The sequence below is a fragment of the Quercus lobata genome, unplaced genomic scaffold, assembly GCF_001633185.2.
Source record: "Quercus lobata isolate SW786 unplaced genomic scaffold, ValleyOak3.0 Primary Assembly Scq3eQI_322, whole genome shotgun sequence".
In the NCBI taxonomy this organism is placed as follows: domain Eukaryota; kingdom Viridiplantae; phylum Streptophyta; class Magnoliopsida; order Fagales; family Fagaceae; genus Quercus; species Quercus lobata.
The window spans coordinates 12,427-20,597 of NW_022154840.1; the positions used below are offsets into that span (position 1 = coordinate 12,427).

An 8,171-nucleotide genomic window follows, 5' to 3' on the forward strand; every position below is an offset into this window, starting at 1 on the left:
TTTAGAAAAAAATGAATGTGGTCATGTAGAAACTGGAGACCCATGGCCGAATGGCCTTTCCTTTTATTTCACACATTTTTCTTCTTTTCTTCCTTCCACACTCTTCACATCAAGTCACTATAAATGCAAGCACACAAGCTTTGACTTTGTACAGCCAACTTCTACTAGTACTGCTCCTAAATACAATTTGAGATTTCGGTTTAAGATCTCCAATGCAATAATTAGGACATCCCTTTGACTCAAGTTGAACATTTGTAGTAATAATCCCAAGTTCAACGACAAATTAATAAGAGACTGTTTTGCTGTTCATGAATAATCATGATACCTTTTGGATGCCATAGAATATCAGTTTGAAGAACTGTCCAAAATGATCACTGTATGAGTCACATGCCTTCTTGATTTCTGGGTCATTGCGTTAAGTCATTCGGAGTGCCATGATTGTCATCACCCAACACATTAAATCTGTTACCAAACCCTCTGTTCCGAATGTAATAAATATGCATCCTTTTTTCCACCTCAATAGGGACCTCAATCCTCGTGCCATGATTGTCCCTCCTAAAAGATAAAATTCTTATTAAACCCAATCTGATCGACCGGTCAAATTGGATTGGAATTAAGAATAGTATTAGATTATTAGCACAACAATTTCGCAAAAACACTTATTTTTTTGATGAACAACTTCGCAAAAATAAAAAAAAAAACCTTAGTAAGTTGATATATGTATTATTTAAACAAAGTCACATAACTCGTTCAAAAAGTCATATGATCAAAACTATATGTGGATGGTTTTAATTGCCACAAAGTAGGTTAAAGGAATATAGCTCTAAACTAGTTTGGAACTGAATGTTTTCCATCATTAAAGTAATTGGTGGAGCATTGTTTGGTTATAGATTCTGATGACTAGTTCAAGTATATGATATCCCTCTCTTGGGTTTATTTATACATATTTATGTTTTTTTAAAATAAATTTTGTATAATATCTTTATGGGTTAGGTTTAAATTACACATGATATAACTGGATGTAATGTTATACAACTCCAAAACTTTTATTGCAAAAGCATTTTGATGAATCAATTGTTGGATTACAAGATCTCCTTATACCTTTTATGGTTGCAAAATATCGAGATTATCAAAGAATTATAACTATCTAATTATAAAGTGTTTAAATTTAAAGTTATGTTTTCTACATTTAAACTTATATACAAAACATGAATATGTGGATTAGATAGTTAACATATGATTAACACAAAATTTGAAATACGGAAAAATAGTAATGGAAACATCAAGTTGCAATCAGCGCATTACCAATGGACATGAAAATGTGACAACTATTAGATTAACTCTTTTACTCACTCATGCACTTGTGTTTGTCTTCTTTTTTTATTTTTCTTTTTTTAGTGAAGTTATTATTATTTAATAATAATAAAAAAAGAAAAAAAAAAGAAAAAAAGAGGATATACTGAATTAGATTCTTTTATTTTTTATTAAGGTAAGCAAAAAATCACTAAGAATCACTACGTTTAACTACAACATTTGGCATTATAAAAGTATCTTCCTGCAACTTTTAAGCAAATAAGGGTTAACCAAACAAGGTCAATCTGAGATCAACTTATTTATAAAAGGTCCACTTAAAGCATAAAACAAGATTATGCAATACCATATACAGTTATATACATTTAAAAACAATAGGCCTGAGAAACTCCACAGCCAAAAGAAGAAGAAGAAGAAGAAGAAGAAAAAGGCCTAGTATTCATAATTTTGAAGCTACATCTGTATAATAAAGGGATGTCAAGGATTTGGTTCCAATTTGTAATCAGATGGCAAAAGCAAAATCAAGTATTTAGAAAATTAAATTTTGTTAATGGCAAAGAAAATGGATGATAAGCTATCTTACCTTTACAATAATGATAGCTATGACTCCAATGGCAATAATTAGGAAGAGTAATGCCATAATACACCTATCAGTTGCAACCTAAAGAAATAAATGAGGTAAGTAAAACAATTAACAACTAATAGTCAATATATGACAAGAACAGGAGGAAGATAATTTCAGAGATTGACCTGCCTACCAAGTTCCTTCACAAGTTGAGAAGCTTTCTTGATCGAGAAATGGATAGTCCAGCTCATTAACACTTAACAGCCTGACTCATTTGTTCAGTCTAAACATAAATATAATTGATTTCTTTAGTTTCCATGCCATTGAAATTTTTTGAAAGATTAAACGAAACAAGAGAGAAACAGTAGGGGAGAGAGAGAGAGAGAGACAGAGAGAGACAGAGTTTTTAATTCAATGTGAAATATTAAACTGCTGTGAAATCCAATTTTTTAAAAGCTGACAAATTACACACCTGATCCTTGAGTGCAGCTGCAGTTTCTGTTCCAACGTTGATGGTGTCTTGAACAGTCTACCACAAACAAGGAGATACTAAATTTATTTTTCTTTTGCGATGATTCCATACTTTTTTGAACAGTAAAACTACTTTTATGTTCAGGTCTTGATACAAAATAGTGCAAGTGATACTCAAGGCAGAGCTAAAAAGACTAGTAAGTTTTAGACATACAAGATACAATTCCACCTATAACCTTCTACAAGGAAATAGAGAAGAATGAAAGGAAATAATGATCACACTTCAAAATAAACATTCCATAATTGTTCAGGTCTTGATGCAAACTAGTGCAAGTGATGTTCAAGGCAGAGCTAAAAAAAACTAGTACGTTTTAGAAATACAAGATACGATTCCACCTGTAACCTTCTATAAGGAAATAGAGAAGAATGAGAGGAAATAATGATCACACTTCAAAATAGCCTACGAAACTTATCCCTTTTCAACTCACCAAAATAAATAAAACTAATTTCCTCACAAAATGATCATGAGAGATAATCCAACCTTTTATGACCTCCAATGGCTTGATCAGTCTTGTCCATCATCCGGTTTCCACTATTTGTTAGCTGTTGATTTGTCATGGCAGCATGCATATAGCAACTGCCTTAGCATTAAATATACTTCATAACTGAGAAACATTTAACATAAAAACTATAAAGTACTTGAAGCAACATATATTGATATGAAATATATCAAACATAGGGCATGATTCCAGATTAAACTTAAAGGTATGAATTGGTTACTTTAGAAGCAGCAATTTACAATTTCTGAACCATAAAAAAGGTAGATGTTAACAAAGATACTTTAGACACAATACTACTGTGACACTGATTTCACGATGTCAATGAGAGTGGTTTTTTCATATTATCATTTCTATCTTAACTTATCATGTGTGTGTTTGTGCACTCGCTAAATTGCATAAAAGAATTCTCAAAAATAAAAATTAAAAAAACTATAAAATCATCAAAATATCATTAAAGCCATCAATTTGGCTAAGTACTTAGGGTTTTAAAGAGTTACTTGCACCAGCAAATAGCAGCCATCCACGATAACTTCATCTGTAACATACATTACATCAAACACAACCACTAAAGTAGCTACCCAAACCAACTTCACTGTGAGGCATATGAAGCGGGCATCTTTTCAGCTGATACAGACTATTTTAACTATTTCTATTAGACAAAATTCCAGGACAAATCCACAACCAAATAGAAATGTCTTTATCAGGTATCCAAGAATTACGACAAAAATGCATGAGCCATAGGTTTGTATGACTATTTAATCCCATAATTAACTCTTATTTTAGCATGAAAGACAGCCAAGAGTAGTAGACACATTAGCGAAAACTAGCACATGGGTGAAAAACGTGTACACTTACACGATGCTAGCAAGACATTAAACACCCAAGGTTATAGGCAAATTTTAATTATATCTAGATCTTAACACTGCATAAGTCCTTAAGCATATTATTTACTGAGTTTTAAAGGATGTTCGGTATTGGAATTGGAAATAGCTTAAATGGGGTGTAGATCCAGAACCTCTGTCCTATATTATAATATATAACATCTATGTATAAGATTTAATGTCTCACTGTGAGTGACAGTGAATCTATAGTTGATACAACAAACATAAGCGAAACGCAATAGCTCACCTTTTAACAAGGCCTATTAAGAGTTAAAACCATATACCGCAAACATTTAAACTCTACTGAATTACAAGCCTCATGAGTCATGACATGTCATGACAGGTTAAGAAATATGTCTACCAGTGAGACAGTTGATCTGTCTGCAGGGTAGTTCACATTATGGATGCTGGTTGTGGGGTTGCTAGTTTCTGCATACTATCCGCTGGGATATACAAACACATGTCCTTTGCACCAAAAGATGATATGATGAAAACCCAAAGGAAGTGTTGGTGTGTGCTAAATACGGCATATTCATTGTACAAATTATAACACAATACCATTAAAAAATTGTAATATTTATTCACTTCTCATTCTTTGATTACCAAACAGAAAAAAAGTTTTGCAAACATCAATTCACTTTTTCATTACTATTCTTTATCTAACTTCAATTACATGTAAGTGTGCAAATCATAGAGCAAAATCAACATCTAAGGAGCCGAGATAGGTGCCTTTTGTAAATCAACATGAATCATAGTCCCAAATGCCAGTAAGGAAAAAAGAAAACATTATTATATATGTCGGACTGTTGGAGAAAAAGAAAAACAAGAATTACAACAAACCGTTAACAGAGAAATAAGAAATCTCAATATGCATTTGTATAGTGGTAGAAGTTTAACAGAAAAAGAAATGTTAGTAAATGTCCAGGGAAAAAAAAAAAAAAAGGAAGGAAACAACTAGATTATATAATGGTAGGAAGAAGATGATAACTCACAGGTAAAAGAAGAGAAAAAAAAAAAAATCTCCTTGACTGGATTCCTCACATTCTATGTCTCTTTGATGTCTTGCTTGTTTAACAAACGGAACCCTACTGTCTCCACCTCAATGCTCCAGGTATTGCTATTGTGCACTCACTCCATTGCATACAAAGAATTCTCAAAAATAAAAAATTATAAAATCATCAATATAGCGTCCACAAAGATTAAAGCCATCAAATTGGCCAAGTTCTAAGGGTTTTGAATAGTTACTTGCGCCAACAGACAGCAGCCATCCACGGTAACTTCATCTGTCATATGCATTACATCAAACTCAATCACTAAAGTAGCTACCCAAACCAACTTCACTGGGATGTATATGAATCTGGTATCTTTTCATTATATACAGAAACTACTATAATATTTTCTATTAGACAAAATTCTTTGACAAATCCACAACCAAATAGACGTGTGTTTATCAGGTATCCTTAATCATCCAAGCATTACAACAAAAATGCATGAGCCATAAGGTTGTATGAAAATATAAACTCATAATTAACTCTAATTTTAGCATGAAAGGCTGACAAGAGTAGTAGACACATCACTGAAAACTAGCACATTGGTGAAAAAGATGTAGCAAGGCATTATTTATATTCTTTGGTGCCCCCTTCAAAGAGATCGATTCTCTTGTTTTCAAAGAATTGATGCATTTCTGCATCCACAACAAATTGAAAGTAAATCCTAAGAAAAGAATAAGAAGCATTCAAGTAATTATTCAATGATGCAAAAGATTTGAAAACAAAGAAATGATATTATGACACACAAGAACTCAATGAGTTTCAGATGAATGTCATACAAAAATACAATTTTTATTTATAACTTCCAAATAAATATATGATCACTTCACAATTATCAACATTTTTCAGATTAGGCAACACTGACCAGAAGATAATCCAAGCATTGGTCCCAACCAATTGGGGCCAACTCCATTAATCCCCTTCTTTTTTTCTTTTTTCGTTTTTGGTAGCCTTCCTATATAGTTTGAAGTTTTGATGCACATAAGTGTTAAACAGAGAAGGTGATTCAAATTGAATTTACTTAAGGAGATGAGGAGCAGGACAGGTAAAAAAATGATGCTGTGGTTGACTACAATAAGAGAAAAAAAAAAAAAAATGCACAACTTCACCATTAAAATTCAGCTGAACCAGGCGTCTGAGGGAAAGGGATTGTGTCTCATATATTCTCTATTCCTGTAGCAAATTGCACAAGCCTTTCAAAGCCCAATCCAAATCCCGCATGAGGAACTGGCAAACAAGAGATAAAAGTACACCATTACAACAAAGCATAGAAGTAATTTCTTGGTTATCACATAGCTACCTTTTAAAAAGAAATAACATATATTCTTCTTTAACCATTTTTTAACCCTATAAAATTTAAGTCTGTCAACACAGTAATGAATAAGAGCTTTAACTACAATATTATTCTCACTCTTCAACTACACTAGTTAGTTGAGATTTCTTATGAAAAGAGCTCAGATTGTCTGCCCATGTGATCCAAATAAAAATGTACTTGCTTATTTGGACTACATGAGGTGTATGTCTGCAGCAAAGTGACAAACATTATAAAAAGCAGCCTACTTGCGCTTCTCTTAATTTTCTATTGCAGTCAAAAAGTGAATTACAAGACTCATGAGTCATGATATGTGTTTGTATTTATTACTTTGAATTTTGTGTCAGGCTCAATGTTTTCTTGTTTTTAGTAACACAATTTAAACTTCACTTAATTTTGTGGTAAATTCAGGTTAAGAAGTATGACTACCAGTGAGACAGTTGATCTACGTTCTGCAGGGTAGTTCATGTTTTGGATGTTGGCTGTGGGGTTGCTAGTTTCCGCATACCATCCCTTGGCATATATATAATATTTTGGGATAATATTAGCTCCTCACACGTGAATAGTATAAATATTGAATAGTTACCCATTTATTAACTTCTCATTCTTTGACTACCAAACAGGAAAAAAAATAAAATTTTTGCAAACTTCAATTCACTTTTTGATTACTTTTGTTTATCTAACTTCAATTATACGTAGGTGTGCAAATCATAGAGCAAAATCAACATCTGAAGCAGGCAAGGTGTCTTTTGTAAATTTCTTCAGCATGAACCGCAGACCCAAATGTCTTTTGTAAATTGAATATTAGTTGAAGTTTAACAGAGCATTACACATATGCTTAGCCAAAAAAAAAAAAAAAGAAGAAGAAGAAAGTTGATAACTCACAGGTAAAAGAAGTGAAGAAAAGAATTCCCCATCATCCTCATCATGGGCTTCGCATATTTTGGTTGGGATCTTCAAACCCTAGATTTCATCACCAACTGAAGAAAGCATCTCAATTGGGATCTTCAATGTCTTGCTTTTATACCACACGAAGCCCAATTTTCTCCACCTCCATGCGCCCGGTCTCTATTTCAAGCTCAACTTCATGGAATCGCTTATTATCAATCTCTGTTGGAAGTAAACATTCCTTGGACAGACTATGCAGCCAAAGATGATGCGATTCCACTTTAACATATTCTGACGTATAATATGTACGAGACCATTCCCCTCCATATTCTGCCGTAATTTTAATAAAAAAAGTAGGGTCTCCAAGTCCAAATGCGTAATAAGTCATTAGGCATTCATCCACTTCAAAGAGATAGTCCAGTTGGTAATCATGATTACGCTCCTCGGTGGGTTTAAAAACAATGCACAAAACAATTCCCCACCACTCATCACACCCTGACCCTGACCCAGACCCAGGCAATTGTATCTTCACTTTTTTTTATTATAGTGGGTCCCACAGATGAATAATAACGAGAGGCCACTAAAGTATCAGATATGTTTGCTTTTTCAAACCACTTCGGAATTTCCCTTCCAGGAATAATATAACCTTTTGGAACTTGTTGACTACTTTGTCCCTGAAATATACAAACCATGATCTTGGGGCTAAATAAATAAAACCCAACACATAGACAGAGACAGAGACAGGTGATATTTAGAAAACACACAGAGATTAGAGAGAGAGAGAGATACCTGAAACATGTTACTTAAGTTTTGAATATTGTTAGCCAATTCGAAGCAGTTGAAACACTGGACAGTGAAATTCCTATAAGATGACCAGTGGAAATGATTTGGTGATCCTGGCAATCTCCCCAGTGAGGTACAATTGTCTAGGCATATAAATTCAACTTTGGATGGAATATTTGGTATTGATTGGAGGTCTTTGCAACCATCCAAGTAAAGATGTGTTAGCCTAGAGAATTGGGAGATGCTTTCAGGAAGGGAAATGAAATCATTTCCCCTTAGATATAACTCCGTCATAGAGATGCAGTCAATACCGCTTGGAATTTCCGAAAGCTGGCAGTCACAGAGATCTAT

The 8,171-nt window shown here is 33.3% G+C and overlaps 1 long non-coding RNA gene across 15 annotated transcripts; it reads right to left on the reverse strand.

The window, feature by feature from the left end:
- On the reverse strand, positions 1-7,520 carry LOC115973487. 15 transcript variants are annotated; one of them, XR_004087729.1, is made up of 9 exons: positions 7,035-7,520; positions 5,947-6,064; positions 5,034-5,071; positions 2,889-4,940; positions 2,349-2,405; positions 2,062-2,159; positions 1,895-1,972; positions 326-555; positions 1-176 (listed from the first exon to the last, which is right to left on the reverse strand). It is a non-coding gene; the product is annotated as an uncharacterized LOC115973487 (long non-coding RNA). The 15 variants fall into 15 exon arrangements; XR_004087728.1 differs by having other exon boundaries at positions 2,889-5,071; positions 5,947-6,030; positions 7,035-7,519; XR_004087726.1 differs by having other exon boundaries at positions 2,889-5,071; positions 7,035-7,519.
- Positions 7,521-8,171: the final 651 nt, after the last annotated feature.